This window comes from Eleutherodactylus coqui, chromosome 1 (genome assembly GCF_035609145.1).
Source record: "Eleutherodactylus coqui strain aEleCoq1 chromosome 1, aEleCoq1.hap1, whole genome shotgun sequence".
Taxonomy (NCBI): domain Eukaryota; kingdom Metazoa; phylum Chordata; class Amphibia; order Anura; family Eleutherodactylidae; genus Eleutherodactylus; species Eleutherodactylus coqui.
Window position 1 is genome coordinate 340,129,536 of NC_089837.1, and position 18,587 is coordinate 340,148,122.

An 18,587-nucleotide genomic window follows, 5' to 3' on the forward strand; every position below is an offset into this window, starting at 1 on the left:
CTAGATCAGGAAAAAGCATTCAAAGTAAAGGGATCTCGTTGACGAAAGAGGTAAGAGGAGGATGTCAAGAATCATTCTGATGAACAAGTGGTGCACAGTCATGCAAATTACAGCCAAATACAACAGTGGCACTCCAACTAACATACCTGAAAGCACAACTTGTTGTGCTTAGCACAGAAGACCTGTAATAGCAGATGGACAGTTTTAATGCCATTGCTGTCTGAGGCCTCAGTCAGACGGGCATTTTTTGCCGCGATTTGCGGATCGCATGACGGATGCGCATCCGCAAATTGCGTGACCGGGGCCGAGCACAGGAGCGCTGTCTAGCTCATTGAATTCAATGGAGCCGGCAATACAGCCGGCTCCATTAAAAGCAATGGGCTGCCGGCGAGCGCAGGATGAATTTTCGGGAAGGGCTGAAAAATATAATCCCTTCCCTGAAAATCATTCAAAAATGTGTAAAAAAAAAAATATATATATACTCACCTTGTCCGTGCAGCCGGAGTTCAGCCGCGGCCGGCCGGCAGTTCTCCTGAACTGCTCTGAGTAGTATTCAGCAGGCGGGGATTTAAAATCCCCGCCTGCTGAATGGGCTGCCTCTGATTGGTCACAGCCCTCACCAATCAGAGGCAGCTCTCACTCACCCATTCATGAATTCATTGGTGAGGGCTGTGACCAATCAGAGGCAGCCTATTCAGCAGGCGGGGATTTTAAATCCCCGCCTGCTGAATACTACTCAGAGCAGTTCAGGAGAACTGCCGGCCGGCCGCGGCTGAACTCCGGCTGCATGGACAAGGTGAGTATATATATATATATAATTTTTTTTTTTTTACACATTTTTGGATGATTTTCAGGGAAGGGCTTATATTTTTAAGCCCTTCCCAAAAATTCATCCTGCGCTCGCCGGCAGCCCATTGCTTTCAATGGAGCTGGCTGTATTGCCGGCTCCATTGAATTCAATGGGCAAACATCATTCTTCTCTGCCACAGCTGTTACAGCTATGGCAGAGGAGAATGATTTGTGTAGTATATGTTCTCAATGGGGTCGGCGCTGCTGCCGCCGGCCCCATTGAGCACATATAGAGAACACAAGGAATCGCAGATCGCAGATAGGCGCGATCTGCGATTTCTTGTCCTATAATTTATCGGACAAGTGCATAACAAGCGCCCATGTGTCCGATACCATTGCAAAGCAAGGGTTCTATAAAATCGCCCGTGTGACCGAGGCCTAAAAGGAAAAAAAAGGTAAAATTCCAGTGGGCAAAAGAGCACAAAAATTGGATCACTGAGCAGTAGAAAAACATTGCCCGCTCAGTTGAATCCAGATTTCTGTTGCACCATGTTGGTGGGAGGGGCAGAAATTGGTGCAAGCAGCATGAATAAAGCATGAATCAACGTACTCTGACAGGTGTCAACAGTTGAGGCTGGTAGAGGTCAAATAATGTTGTGGAAAATGTTTTCTTAGCCCACGTCCAGTTCTAATGCTAATGTGACTACTGAAGGTGTTTTTGGTGGTGGACAGGTGTCAGCATAGGCATATTAACAAGTCTGCGCAGCCGCATATGTAATATACTGTGTGTTCTGATACCTTTCTATCATAGCTAGTATTAGCATTTTCAGCAGTTTGTAGTATAGTAGCACTGCATACTGAGAACAACCCACAAGATCTGCCGCTTGGGCGATACTCTGAGTCATCTAAACATTACAATTTGGTCCTTGTTAAAGTCACTCAGAGCCTGACGCTTGCCCATTTTTCATGTTTGCAACACATCAACTTCAAAAACTAACTGCGCGCTTGTTGCCCAATATACAGTATGCCATACCTCTTGACCTGTGCCATTATCACAAGATTATCAATTCTAGGCCAGTCTCACACGGGCGGATTCCTAATCAGTGACCAGCATCCACGTGGAGGATCCACAGCCAAACGCACACATTGGATGGCACGTAAAATCGCTTTTTTACTCACTCGCGGATACGAATTGTGTATTCTGTGAGCAGAGGAAAAACCGCAGCATGCTCTATTCTGCTGTGGACTCTGTGCGGACGGCTTCCATTGAAGTCAAAGGAGGCCATCTGACCCTTGGCCCATATGCAATTAACATTGCATAATATCTGTGGGTCCACGCATCATTGCTTAGCAACAGCGAGGTAAGTACACACATTCAAAAAAGAAAAACTGGACTGCACATGAGCGACAGTGAGCTGCTGCGGTCATCCGCAGTAAAGGAAAATTCAGGCACTCAGAGTCACCGGCCGGTCTTATAGCCGGAATCCACTGCTGGGCTCCCGCATGCAGAATTCGACCTGCTTCTGTGAGCCTTGCCTTACGCATTACACCAGTTAATCTTTTTTTTTAATGGTTCGACAGTGTATATCCTAAATTACTGCTAGATTTCTGCAAAAACAACCATACTGTGAGTTCTGGTGGATGCGAATAAACAGTATGTTATTACATTAAAAATTACACAACTCAACTAGCTTCTATACAACCCAACAATTTCGGATTTACATGTACAGTAACAAACAATGCAACATTCAGCACCTGTCAAGATCTCTTTTTTTATACTTGATTAATAAGTAGAAGTTTTCTTAACAATTCTTTAGTGGGACTCAGTGAATTATTAGAGTATTGTTTGTGAGCTAAAAACATTAATAATGCAAATTGGAAAATCAAGTTGGGTGCATATGATCACCTGATTTACATATCTTAATGAGATCATTTTTATTGTTTGCAATAGCTGTAAAAGACAAAATAACATTCACAATGACATGACGTGTTATATGTAAGTTGCCAAATGCCAGAAAAAAAAACCTGATTTTGTTGTTGGTATATCCTGAGAATGATTTTTCTGATATATTTACTTTCCTGGATTAAGTATAAGGTTAATACAAGGTTAATTGCGACCTGCAGCGGCAGAATATAGGCTGCTAGGAAGTTAATTGCTACTTCTTGTCAGCCGATGAATTTCTAATGGGCACTTACATTGGCTAAATCTAAAAGCTTAAAAAGAGATTTTTTTCTAAAATCCAAGAATAAAGCCCAAAAAGACAACTATCAAGCATCAGAACACAGAAATTCATGTGTCTATGTTTTACAGTAAATAATATTACATCCTCCCAGCACATCTCCATCAGAAACAATATTGGTGAATATAGTTGGTGACAATACTATACAAGCTTCTTTCTAATGTGAACACTAAATACCCAGAAGTCTTCGTGATTCATCTGATGTCATATTATATAACGGAAGCATTGAAGATACATTTTGTGAAACTCTAATACGTTGCTTAAAGCAAATGAATAGTAATGGACTTGTATGACAATGAATCTAATCAACACTATTCCTTTAATGCATATTACTTAGTAAAATTAACCTGACTTAGTAAGATCACTGCCAAGGTCTGGAACGGTTGCCTAAACTGGACAATCTCTGATCATATCATCTATTAGATCTCCCTTCTATTAGTGTGGCTTCCTAAAGAACTGTATTACATGAACCATGATTTCCTATTCTTTTAATGTGTGTCCATCTAAATATTTTCTCGGTATCAGACGATGCTTTGGAATTTCAGTAGCTCATTGGGGTGGCTGAATTTTAAAAAGACGTTTTCTAGCTAAGACACCGGTTTCAGAAGATGAAAGGGGTACTGGTGCATTATTTCTCCACTGGAAGTATGGGTGGAAACATGGGTTGGCCAAGCACAGTGACAGGGAACACCTACGTAACGCCCCACGCTTCAGTGATGGTTAACAGCTGGAAACAGGTGTCTTAGCTAGAAAACTTGTTTTTAAAATTTAAAAGTCCACTGGGAAAGACTATGGGAGGGTTCCAGTAGTAAAAACTTCAGTAACTAAATATTGAACTCCTCATACAGTAGTTAACCTTGTGTGGTGGATAATAATGATGAAAACTGGATATCCCATGTAGGTAGTAAAAATACGTACAAACATTACAGTATTGATCTGGGGCTATCTTTAAAAAAACTAAAATTTCAAAATGCAAAAGGTTTTATAAAATATACTCTCAACAAGACCATAATAATGATGCATCCAGAGTTGCAAATTGTTTTCAACGTTATACGGCTAATTTCAGTCTGAGACTCACGCCTGCCTCCAGCCATTCCCTGTCCCTAATGAAGACAAATCTATGTACACAGATAAAGCTATATTGTTTTTTGAAGGAAATAATAGGATACAGTGCCCTTCTCAGCAGTCACATTGCTTGGGAATCCTGAGAGCACGTCTATAGTAATGATAGAGCTGTCAATGTGCCAGTCTCATTTTATGTGAAATTGGCACCTTGACCTGCAGAGCACCTGTGCAATGAACTCTACTTTCAGCTTTTCTAGAGAATAAAATTAACACAATGCCATTGTGAAAGTATTCCAACATTTCTTCCTTTCTCTGTTGCTGTAGTAGGGCATCCTAATTTATGGTCCATTTGGGTTTCTTTTTTAGATTAAAGGTATTCAAATGCCTATAACCACTCAGAGCATGGGGTACGTGGCAGAAAATATATATTTATGCCTGTATATAGCAATAGGCAGACAGCATACTATTGTATATGAGTGAACGCATTGTCTATGTAGCGCCACTACACCATACATACAATGTGGCAAAGTAATCTCCCAATATTTCTCCCATCATTCATAACTACTTGAGGTCAAAATAATTCACTGCAACTGAAATATAAAAACGGGACTACCACAATCTTACCAACTATCTCTACAATACAAATGCCCTAAAAATGAAAACAAATAAGGCAAACAGCACATACATGTCACTAACACTTACATTATAGGTATAAAAAGATCTAATGAATCCACAGGGCTCCACAGATATATCAACAGCCACAAAAGGTTATTTAAATATATAGTACATCAATGTATGGTGCCTTAGGATGACAATATAGCAATAAGATGGACCTATTATATTTCAACATACAATGCCAAATATGACAAAATCCCATAAAAGTCAACACAGTTCATACTGACATCATAAATAAGCCAAAAATTTTGCCTCAGTGGAAACCACAATACACTCGCAGGTAGCAGACCTTCATAGACGGCAATCATCAGTGTTCCCAAACTGTTGTCAATCCATTTAGACAGGTGGTATAAAACATTGAACCTAGTTAATAATCCATTAAGCAAGCAGTATATTGGACTCAAGCAGCTAGTAGTCACTTCAAACTGTCCGCTATTATACTCTACCTGCCTGTGTGGTGATCATGCTGATAACGATGGCCCTGCTCGATGGAGACTGACAACTGTTATAAATGGCCTATAACACCATAAAGTTGTTGTACATTATAAAAACAAATGCTCTGCGTTTCTCCCAAACTTGTTGTTACCAGGATCACCAGGGAGAAGAACAACAAGTGGCATAAAGAATATAATAGATAAACCTCACATGTGATAAAGACATCCAGATTTAGATGTACCTTACCCGGAATTAAGCGGGATATTTAACCATCTTGTAGCTTCATCAACACATACAGGTAACCCAACAGGTGCCCCATTCAGTAGTGCGTCATCACACTGTGGCGCATACGCATTTCATTGGACTGTGTACTTGCGCAGACACTTACTGTGAAACACATTCTGCCTCCCAACCCAACGTGCCAAGCTCAAAATTGAAAGATCCATTGGTATTGATTGCGCGTCATCATGGTTACATTAGGCTCCTCTGTAATCACTCCGATACTCATAGTATAATATATTTATATAAATAATACACAGTACACACTATTATCTACTGATATCTCATAGTAATGTTTAATAACCCTACATGAACTAAATCCTTTGATTCTGGTGCTCAGTATGTGTAGACTATGATAAAAAAGATGTCTTGCAAACAAGGGTATTTCTATGGCATCAGCGCAACCATAAGTAATATCAGATGTCAAGAAAATAACAACTCACCAGACATACGTCTGTCTGATACACAAACAGGAGAAATAACATTTAAATACAACCTTAACACTTTTGGCTATAGAAAACATGCAATGTAAGTGTCTCATTCAACCGTATGGTACAATAGTCCTCATTCTATGGATACATTCAGTTCATTATTGCAGTGATAGTAGAACTACCTGTAGCTAAACTTTTTGCTTAAGCTGCTCATATTATATTAGCTACATTTGCTTCCAAATCCAATGAGCATATTTCCCTGGTGAGGAGAATTAGCAATAGGATAAACCGCTTAAACAAAAGTATGTTTTAGGATTTATTATGATGTATTCCTATATGAATAGTTTGTATTACAACAAGTTTATCTCTTGTTTTGATTTAGGTTGTCATGTAGCATCGTCAATTTATTGATAGCCATCAATTCGGATACATTTTTACCATTTTTAAAAATGTTTTTCTAAGGGCTCCTTCACATGAACATATTGTTACAGCATATTCCGTGTGGTTTTTACATGCAATCCCCCACAGACTCCCATGTGGTCGATCACTAATATTGCTTGTAATACGTGCGCAATAAAGATCGCAGCATGTTCTATCTTGGCGCGTATTACCTGTGCATACATTCCAAGATAATGCGTGTTGATCGGCGTCCCACAGCAACTACGCAATGTCATTACATACTTGCTGCATGCTGCACAACTGTCACATGCGGCGAATTATGCTCAGGTGAAGCCGCCCTTATTTCCACTGCGTGTTTTAAAGGAATGCTGCCTTCCAATAGGTGGCACTGTGGAGGTTTTATTCCATCTCCCTTATTTGCATATTACCCAGAGGATCGTGCATGGCCATTAGAGTCTCCTCACTCACCATAAAGGGGCTCTCCCTAAGAAGAAAAGATAGCATTTCTGACCCCCGTCCCAGGCCTCTCACTAGCAAAGCCAGACTCCTACTGCACACTGATGAGGGGCGAATACCCTGAAACAGCTGTCTGTACATGGAGTCTGGCCTTGCTTTTAATTCCCAGTCATTTGTACAAGGTTTGTATAAAGAGTCTGACTTTGGCTTGAAGGAATGCTGCCTTCCAATAGGTGGCACTGTGGAGGTTTTATTCGATCTCCCTTATTTTCAAATGTATATACATATCATGTTGGCTGTTTGCTATTTGACTTCTGTGGGGTCTAAAAGTTTCTATTCTACAGATAATACATTAATATATATATGAAAAAAGATTGCTGCAAAAAATATAAAGACTTTGAAAATAATTGCCCCCATGTGCCTTTTTAATGCTTGAATTTGGTAAAACCTTGAGGCAGTGCTACAGGGAATACAGTAGTAGCTAAGTAGATCATCATTAAGACCTGCCTGAAGCTGCCACTGGGGTAGATCACTTTCCTCTCCTCTGACAGCTTTTGACACACACAATAAAACACTATCCAAGCTCACGGCCAAATGCAACATCCATTTTTGTATAGAAATCGTGATTTAGTTTTGACTTTGCTTCCTTTGCACTACTGTTGCATCAAACAATTTTCCTAATGAGTAGACTATTTTGTGTCTTCATTGAAAAAATATTTAACAGTTTTATTATATTTTCTGTTTGTTGCTGATTTCAATTGTGAGGCATTCTTGTATATGATAACACTTGTTTTCATTTATGTAATGATGAACAGCTAAAGACTTAAACATACAAGGATCGTAGTCGAGGTACAAAATAAATAAGCTAAGGCTTTGTTCGCACTTGCACTATGAGCCTCCATAGGGAGTTTCATTGAGGTTTCTGTCAATTTTGGAGGCAAGAATAGCGCAGCATGCAACAATATACAGTACTTGCTTTAAAAGCAACAGAAACATCAATAGAATCCCTCATTGACCCCATTATACATCAATGGTGTCTGTCCATCACCTTTTGGCTCTGCTGTACAATGAATCTGGCAAAGGCTTATATCTTTCATTAGCAAAGGAAGCCAAAATGCAATGTGGACAGATCCTCAGTTAGTAGGATTGTAGGACTATGGTGGGTATGGAAAAACAGGCAACATAACTTTTCTGCTACAAAGCAATTACAGGAAATACATCTATTTTGAAGTTAATTGCAGTTGCATATATTGAATCAGGCTGAAAATGAAAACAATGTGGGTCATGCAGCAAGACAACGACCCAAAGCACCCAAGTCGTTCTACAAAAGAATGTTTGAAAAAGAATAAAGTTAAAGTTTTGGAATGGCCAGGTTAAAGTCCTATAGAAATGTTGTGGAAGGACCTAAAGCCAGCAGTTCAGGGAAGGAAACTCATCAACATAACAGAGTTGGAGTGTTTTTAAAAGGGTGTGACTGTAAGCTCTGCATGCTAGGCCCCTGGCAGTATGTTGGGTTGTACTATAGACTTCAGTGACTTTAGGTGGGACTTGTCATAGCATGCCATCATTCCAAAAGTCTGTTTTTCAAATATCTTACCTATAAAAGTTTCACTGGTCAACTGCAAGTGCTTCAAGAATCAATAAAGGATCAGTCAGAAAGGCCAGTCAAGTTCATAGATATATATTGAATGCTTAGGTGTTTGGTGCATTAAAATATTTGTTCTCAGCAGAATTGTTATATAGTAAAAATTAGGGATGAGCGAATATACTCGCTAAGGCACATTACTCGAGCGAGTAGTGCCTTAGTCGAGTATCTCCCCGCGCGTCTCTAAAGATTCGGGGGCCGGCGGGGGGCGGGGAGCGGTGGGGGAGAGCGGGGAGGAACGGAGGGGAGATCTCTCCCTCTCTCCCCCCCGCTCCCCGCCGCAACTCACCTATCACCCGCGCCGGCCCCAGAATCTTTAGAGACGAGCGGGAGGATACTCGGCTAAGGCACTACACACTCGAGTAATGTGCCTTAGCGAGTATACTCGCTCATCTCTAGTGGAAATAACTATGAGTTCACTGCATTCGATCTTATTAACTATTCTCTGAATGTCACAACATTTTTGTGCCTTTTAGTATAAGATCTAGTCTAGTCTTGCACTAGTTGTTTTATGCATAGGATGCCTTGTCTGGAACCAGATTACCATATACAGCAAGATTTATATTCTGTCTCCAGTATTAGTGGTTATGAGAATATACTGTATGTGTGAACATTGTTGCTTGTCATGTGATTATTTTCCAAGATAATGAACATTATTTAGCAAAACTATACATGTTAAGAACATCTGATCATGTTTCCATAGCAGCCAATTAAAGTTCAGCGTTCTTCCTTTCCTGAGCAATTTAAAAAATTAAAACTAAGCACTGATTACTTACAACAACTACCAAGGTCACTTTTTCCTCAATGACAACATCCAGTGACAACAGTGAACTTACCAAAATCTGAACAGCCGTCCATCAACAACATGCTGCCATGTTAAAACAATGTATTAGTTTAACGTATACCTTTTTTTGATCACTGGACTCTACAATATGGACTAGCGCAGGGGCGTAACTAAAGGCTCAGGGGCCCTGATGCAAAACGTGAGCTGGGGCCCCCCCTCTATCTGTATATGTACCCGTACCCATACCTAAACCATGCTGCACAGAGACATAACTTGAAGCTTCTGGCCCCAATGCAAAACCTGTAACAGGGACCCCAACTATAACGCTTTATTCATAGTACTGGGCTCCCTACATGGAGAAGAGAGGTCTTATGGGCCCCCTAAGGCTCCTGGGCCCGGGTGCAACCGCATCCCCTGCACCCTCTGTAGTTACGCCCCTGGACTAGCGTAATCAATTACGCTACTCAAGACCTTTTTTTCGTGCTGTACTGATGCACATTGGGGAGATGTTAGTCTGAAGAATACTCTTTTGCCTTTCGTCTGACAAATAGATTCCTATAGATACATTTAGCATGTACATAGGGAGCTTTCCTGACCTTCATGCTAAATGTAAATAAGAAACATGAACGTAGCATGGATGTAAAATATTGAAAATGTTTTTGAATATTTTTAAGCTTCCTCAAAGCGCCTTCTCTATATTTCTCATAGTAGGTCTTTATGGGCTGTATCACAGTTTCATTGCTCAGTCTTTATTTAATAACTTAGTAGAAGAACGTTTGTCATGAGCATAGCATCCAGTATATCCTTCCAAGAATGTAATGTAATTAATACATGATGTATTATGTAGTATATATAAGAGAACAAGACAAAAAAGACTTTGAGAATCAGATTTATAGAATTGAAAGAAAAAAAAAACTTTGAAGTATAATTATCCATTTTGTACCCCTAGTGATTAAAGTAACCCCGCAGAGATCCAAAGATTCTTTGTATTCACTTGAAATTCTGTTCATTCTGCTTGTGATATTACAGAGGCATGCTGGCTTCATTAACAATCACAGGAAAAAAAAGAGCTTTCTGTCAATATTCATTATTCTGCAATCACTGCAGACATTTAATTTCTAGAAGTGAGCCGAGTTCTTGAACAGATGAAGAAGACTCATTAATGTGGAATTTTGCCTTCCATAAATAACCTAATTATTTTATAAAGTAATAAAAATGGTAATTAAATGTTTCACAAACCATAGGTTTAATGAAGTGTCCCTGCAATAAATTGTGTGCGACACTAGTGGAATACTGTGTTTGTGCCACATTTATGTACTCTAAAGGTGGAAAACACATAAGACACATTACAAACTCTATAGGAGCAGAATATTAACAAGTGACTGTGTATTTTATAATTAACTTCCCCCTGTATTTGTAGGATGACTTTCACTAAAGGGGTTTGCCAGGTAAAAACTATTGATGATGACCTATCCTTAGGATAGGTCATCAAGAGTTAATCACCAGGGACCTGCTGCTTGGGATCTCCAACAATCATCTGGTCGCCCCGCTTGGCTGTCAGCGCAGCAGGCCAGATGTGTGTCATAGGAGATGAGATGGGACTCTAAGTGGCCTAATTGGCTTCACTTCCATTGAGATCAATGAGAGCTGAAGCAGCTATCACAGTTCCAGCAATTTTGGATCCAACACTGGGGACGGGCGAGGAAGTATAATAACTGCTTCAGCTCCCACTGATTTCAATGGAAGTGAAGCCATTTAGGCCACTTCCAGTCCTGTCTCCTATGACACCTTTGGCCCGCTGAACTGACAGTAGGGGATGTGATATGGCGGGTCTACGACGATTAACTATTGATAACCTATCCTATCTGTTACATGTGAACACACCCTTAGTGTAGCTTACGTATAACATATCTCATAGCCAACACTGCTCTGGTTTACTCACTGTTTGTTTAAAGCAATCCTCCAGTCCACAACTAAAACTTTACTATAGATTGCAAATGTATAGTCAATATATCGGATGCTCTATTTAGTTTCCATGTTGCCTCTATTCCTTTGCTCTGGTTCCTCTTCCATTCTCCATAACTTGGTCCATCCAAGGGCAATGGAAGGGGCATTTATTAGATTTTACTCTAGCACTATGCATGGGGAAGTGTGAGACAGCAATGGCCCTGTTGTGCAGGGTGGAATGAGGGAGCAGAGCGGAAAAAAGGAAGCAGCATGGACACAAGATATGTTGACTGTTCATTTGCAATGTATAGACAAGTTTTACTTCTGCACTAGAGGGTTGCTTTAATAGTTTTTCTGGACCTTCTCCAACTAATGAACTATGATATACTTGTCATGCTCGCATATGATGGGAATTTATATAGGCACTAGATAATATAATCTAGAAGAATTTGCACTATGCATTCTATAACTTTCCATTGCTGGTGCAACTGTTTTAGCCTCTTTATTTTAGCCAGAAGTGGAAAGATAAGACTTAATACAAGAAAATATGTAAAGGTACTTTTACACAGGGCAACTGTCAGATGCTTAAGTGCCCGACAGCCGTGCCACTAATTATCACTCCTGTGCTTTTATACAGGATAATAATTGCTCACTGAGATCTGTTCTGGCTGCCTGCCTCTATTCAGAGTAAACAGGGAGTCAATCATAGATGAACAACTGTCTGTTTACATGGACTGACAGTCGCTTGATTTTGGATGAGCTGCAAACCAAGCAACTCCGACAAGTGAGCCATTCCATTGGACAACAGTCGTCCGTAATCGCTCTTTTGAGTGATTGCTCATCCAACTGATGGTCTGTGTAAATGCACCCTATGTTAGGGTTATCTATATACAACCTATATGTACATGACTAACAAGCCACGAAAATGCTGCCTATTTTATTATGCATTCTATCAACGAAATGATTAGTCAAAAGAAAAACAAATGGCTGTATACCTGTACTTCTGATATCTCACCGATACATACCTATTTAGTTATACTGTAAAAACAAAGAGAAAGTCCAGTGTCCACCATGTAGAGTAAATTCTTAAGGCACTCATCTCACTGGGTAAAGGCTCGGAAGCTGAGGGTCTTCCCAGGCTGGAGGGAATCACTGTAGAGGAGCCTGGGCTCTCTAGAGTATTGTGCTTTCCTTTAATTGAGCACATATGCAGGGAAGCTCCCATGATCACTGTCCATATATGAATGCAGGGGGTCAATTTGAGAAAGAGGGGGATCCCTCTCCATTTGTCAAGTAATTTAAAATGTTGTGGTGAACACTGATTGTAGCATCTAAATGGTTAGCAACTAGGACCGGAGCTTTCTCTGATCCTGGCCAATGCGGTTGGCTGTCAGCTGGCTTTGACAGACGCTACCCGACGCATACAGAGCAGACTTACTCCAGAGCCAGCTGCATACAAACCTTCCGCACTTTCTCTGCACATATAAGATAGATTGTGCTAAGGGGTTAATAGAGACCTGTTAAGGATACTAAACAGCAGTCTGAATTATGATACTTCCACATTTTTGTATGTGTCTGGAAAGTGCAAATGAAAAAGTTAAGTACTGTGTTAGCCAGTAGAGCAAAGTGTGATTGTTCCCAGCAAGAGAAACCTTGTAGATATGATACCTTTTAATGGCTAACAAAAATACATGAAGGTATAGTGAGCTTTCGAACCAACGCAAGGTTCTTCCTCAGGCTTAATTCCTTTATGCCTGAGAAAGAACCCTGAGTAGGTCCAAAAGCTCGCTCTAACATCATGTATTTTTGTTAGCCATTAAAAGGTATCATATCTAAAAGATTACTTGGTTTATCTTACTGAGAACAATCACATTTTGGAAAGTGCAAGTATAGGAGGAGAATGGAGGTGGAGAAGGGTACTACAATAGTAACATATTCCATATCTCTATCGGGAGTCCCAATGTATACCTCCAATGAAAGGTAACAATGTGATAGGAATGGAGCCTAATTTCTATATTATTATTGTAGAACATTTATATATTTTTGCATTGTTATATTAATACATTTCTGTCTTTTATATTTTGGACCACTGGCGTAACTATAGGAGATGTAGGGGATGCGGTTGCACCCGGTCCCAGGATTTTTAGGGGGCCCATAAGACCTCTTTTCTCCATATAAGGAGCCCAGTACTATGAATAAAGTATTATAGTTGGGGGCCCTGTTACAGGTTTTGCATTGGGGCCCAGGAGCTTCAAGTTACGCCCCTGTGTTAAGGGGTTATGGGGAGTCCCAAGATAAACTTTTGCACCCGAGCCCATGAGCCTTTAGCTACGCCCCAGTGTTGGACTATACATGTCATTATCAGGTTATTTATCATGTCATTTGATATATTTCACATAACTGTGTTTTTTTTATGTTCATTGGCTGTTTGCAATTTTAAATATGCCCACCGGTTTTGGCACTATTGTGCTGTGACTAAGATACTCTTTAGGTCTGAAATGTGTCAGTGGTGCATGTCTAACCTGTGATGGATCTTAGAATGTAATTCTATATGGTGGACTATGGACTTTCTATATAATTCTTCATAGCTATGGCATGACCATACACTTGCATGGCAGTCTATGGTAAGCTAGTCCTTTTTATTATTTAGGTATTTTCTCCCTAAATGTGAGCTACTATAGCCAAATATGTCACAAATATAACTATGCTACCAACATCTGGATAGTAAATGTAGAATGATTGCTTTAGATTGACTTCAAAATTAAGGAGCCTTTTACATGAAACGATTAATTCAGTTTATCATGCAAAACTGAACAATAATCATTCAGTGTAAACACTGCCAGCGACTGAAAGATCCTTCATCGTTCAGTTTAGGTATGCATAGAAATCACATGATGATTGGCCCATGTAAACAGGCATTCATTCATTCATCTACGGCTGCCTGTTTACTGTGAATGGAGGTAAGCAGCCAGAAGAGTTGTCCGACTTTCTTTGTCTCCATTCACGGGATGATTATTGCTCCTGTGTGAGAGCACAGGAGCGACAATTGTTGGGAAGACTATAGGACTCAAGCGCCTGACGACTGTCCTATGTAGGCCCTAAAACTTAATAGCAAGGCTATTCCAAGTATATTAATTGTTACATTTTCCCTAGTAATAACTCATTTCATACAGTATATAAAGCATTAAAATTGACTAATATATATTTAGGTCAACTTCCGACAGCAGCCAGTTACATTTTTTAAAATCAATTTCAAGTGTTCTCTAATGAAAAAACACACATCTTTGCCATGTGAATGAAGAGTCCTTGGGATTTTAACATTAAATTCAAGAAAAGTTAAGGGGCTTTATATGAGCATTTGAAGACATCTCAGTCCCATCTGTTGTCCACCTTTTAATGCTATCTCGGTTTTCATCATCCTGTGATGATTGACTCCTTATATTATTTTATAGTAATCTATTGGGCATTGTAATTTATATAAACATAGTAACATAGTATGTAAGGCCGAATGAAGACAATGTCCATCTAGTTCAGCCTGTTTATCCTCCTATGTCGTTGATCAAGAGGAAGGCAAAAACCTCAAGAGCAGAAGCCAATTAGCCCATTTAGGGGAAAATTCCTTCCTGACTCCCTAATGGCAATCAGACTAATCCCTGGATCAACCCCTAATAGTTCCTACCTGCCTGTATACCCTGATTAACAATTGACCTAAGATTTATATCCTGTAATATCCTTTCCCTATAGAAAGACATCAAGTCCCCTTTTAAACTCCTCTATGGATTTTGCCATCACCACATCCTCAGACAGAGAGTTCCACAGTCTCACTGCTCTTACAGTAAAGAACCCTTTTCTGTGTTGGCGATGAAACCTGCTTTCTTCTAGACATAGCGGATGCCCTCTTGTTACTGTTGCAGTCCTGGGTATCTGGTACAGATTCAAATCCCACGTAAACACATGGAGTTAAAGATTATAGACACCATTGAGGGGAATTTTTTTTTCAAATGCATGTATTCTGGACTGACAATCATTTTTGCAATGGTATTTAATTAAATGTTTTTCACCATTTGTCTTCTGCAGCTTCTACATATTACTGTATAAAGACACCACAATCTCAGTAAGAGATCTGTTATGGCCCTTTTGCATGGGCCGACAGTCGGCTAAACAAATGCACGAGCACGGACATCACCGCTAAGGTCATGAGCACTCGTGCAGAGTGTTTACACTGATAGACTTCAGCGCTGCATCACAGGCTTCTTGCTTAGCGCTTCACCTTCTATGTGCAGCACTGAGCGGGGAGCATTTACACTGAACAACAAGCCCACGATCCAGCGATGTTTTTTATGCTGACTGAAAGGTCAGCTTAACAACCTGTGAATGAATAGTGAGCGATTTTTTTTGCCTTTACACTGGACAATTATCGCTCAAATTAGTTTGTTTGAACGAATTTTGAGCAATGATCGCCCAATTAGTGAAGTTGAACTGCTGGTTTAGTTTTCATCCCTTATCTCTTCTCCTGCACTGTTTATCATGTTTATCAGCTAATTTATGATCACAACAAAGATTAAAGGGGTTGTCCCGCGCCGAAACGTTTTTTTTTTTTCCAATCCCCCCCCCCGTTCGGCGCGAGACAACCCCGATGCAGGGGTTAAAAAAGAACACCGCACAGCGCTTACCTTAATCCCCGCGCTCCGGTGACTTCTTACTTACCGGTTGAAGATGGCCGCCGGGATCTTGTTCCTCGGTGGACCGCAGGGCTTCTGTGCGGTCCATTGCCGATTCCAGCCTCCTGATTGGCTGGAATCGGCACGTGACGGGGCGGAGCTACACGGAGCTACACGGAGCCCCATTGAGGAAAGAAGAAGACCCAGACTGCGCAAGCGCGTCTAATTTGGCCATTAGACGCCCGAAATTAGACGGCTCCATGGAAACGAGGACGCTAGCAACGGAGCAGGTAAGTGAAAAACTTCTTATAACTTCTGTATGGCTCATAATTAATGCACAATGTACATTACAAAGTGCATTAATATGGCCATACAGAAGTGTATAGACCCACTTGCTGCCGCGGGACAACCCCTTTAACTTCTTTTGTGGTCATAAATTGACATTAACTGCTAAGAATATGCTAGAGAGAGCAGAGAGAAACTAAAGGCCCTTTTACACACAACAGGTATCGCTCAAAAGTCATTTTTTGAGCGATAATCACTGCATGTAAATGTGTCCATCTTTCCCTTTTCTGCTGAAATGATGATTTTATGTTCGGCATCAAATTCATCCTTTGGCAGAAGAGCTGATAGCAGGGACTTCACGCTGTGTTCTCCACGGGGAGCACTGATAACATTGTCTCAGCTGTCAGCCTCAAGGCAGAACAAAGGGAATGTGTTCAGAGAACAGACCACCCGCTGTTCTCTGACTATAGCTCTCAGTGGCTCACGCATTAATAAGCTACGAATTGGCAATAGTACCAATTAGTATTTTATGCAAAATGATTGCTCAAAAGCAATCTTTTGAGTGATCCTGTTTGTATGTAAAAGGTCCTTTAGGGGCTCATATACATGCAAAGATAATCTTTCAAATGACTGAAGGATTGAAAGATTTTGCGATCTATTTGCATAATGTGTTAATGGCCAGTAATTACCATTAACACTTTATCATCTTTATTTGCATTTAAATGAGCCTCCACAAGCTGTTTGCAGAGCCCAGCATATGATTAAACACATGCCCAGCTGTTCAATCAGCTGCATTGTTCTAATGGGGACTGCTGGCAGAATACAATGTAATCTGCTGGCTCCCCGCGGAGAACACAGCATGTGGTCTACTGGAATGCAAACTGCTCTATCTCCAGTAGCTGAATAATGGTTTTTAAGTTCACCTTAAAATCAGCATTCAAGCGAAAAGTGCACGATGGCAGCGTTTACATGTAATGATTATTGCTCAAATTTAATCGTTTGAACAAATTTTGAGTGATAATCGTTACGTGTAAATGGGCCTTAAGCCATCAGTCTAGCCTCACTGACGGATATCCTACTGAGACTTTGACTGCAGTGTCTGTATACAGTGATATGTAAAAGCTGCAGGAGACAAATGGTGCAAAATGTTTAATGAAACACCATTTCTAAAATGATTGTTAGCCCAAAATACATGCATTAAAGTGCAAAAAAAAATTGTTCCTCAACAGTGTCCAATGTGATAAAATGACGGTATGCAGTAAACCTCTAGACTAGTAATGGTGGCTAAAGCCGGCCAGGATTCAGGTCTATGATGGTTATCTGTAGCAGAGTACAAAGCTATGGCCTCTATGAAGATAATATTAAAAAATCATTCAGCACTGAACTTCAAAGCTATTTAGATTAAAAGCCAAATGGTATTCAATCATGTGCATAAAATGGATTTATTCTGGGTATATCCTTTTTTTGCATTGCATTGTAAAACATATTATTCCTTTATTTAAAGGCCACCACAGGGACCAGTAAAATGGCATCAATACTTGTCATATTTGTTAAAAGCAACAGATGTATTTTCATTGAAATGCTTATGAACTGTAACAAAATCCCAGTTGACAAGCACATACATAAACATCAGATTAGATGATGTCAAGTGGATTTATCCGTTTGTGCAAATTAAGTACGCCAGCATGGTATTAAATCCCTTGTTGCATCCTAGGAGTACTTTGCAGCATCTCCCTGTGGTATTTTGGTGAGGCAGGCTGTATCTGGATATAGAAAGGACAAGGCTACTATTTTGCAAGTGTTTCCATTCATTAGGAATGAGTCAGACTTTCCTCGGGGTGACAGTATAGAGCTTCAGTATCTCTCTTGAGCTCCAATTATCCACAAATGAAGACACTGTCACAGATATTCTTTTAAATAAATTCTGCTAGTTTTAGGACCAATGCCGCGAGCTGCCACCTAGGTTCATTGAAGTGTGTAAGCATTGCAGAATGTGGAATCTGGGCTCCCCGCACAATAATTATACTGCTCAACTAGTGTCATTATGTTTGCTTTATTCTTGATCCCCTTTGTCACTGTCACCCTCAGGAAAGACTTCAATCACTAGGATTTCAAGATTTCCAAGAGTATGGCACCAGTCTAACAGCAGTCACAATTATTGCTCTGATGTAGAAAACAGCTCATCCATAATAGCTTTTGAATGGCAGTAATTCAGGTCCATTGGTCTCATACTGTGCCTTTAAAACAGATTATACCTTATAGCAATGGAATGCTATAAAATCAGTTAAATCAAATTGGAATGTATAAAAGACGACCCATTGTTCGCATTACAGGTTAAAACGTCGTTCGTTTCATCTGAAAGTACTTTAATTCCAAGAAATAATTTGTTGTATAATTCATTATACAGCATACATTCTGCATCAATTACCCCGTTTATAAAGTCTCAGATTCTTGTCATTCAATGGAAACCTTTATTTTTTTATTCGTATCATGTGA

The 18,587-nt window shown here is 40.1% G+C and overlaps 1 protein-coding gene across 1 annotated transcript in view; it reads right to left on the minus strand.

The window, feature by feature from the left end:
• DOC2B (double C2 domain beta) overlaps window positions 1–18,587 on the minus strand; it is a 613,986-nt gene that overhangs the window by 53,310 nt on the left and 542,089 nt on the right. The window lies entirely within an intron of this gene.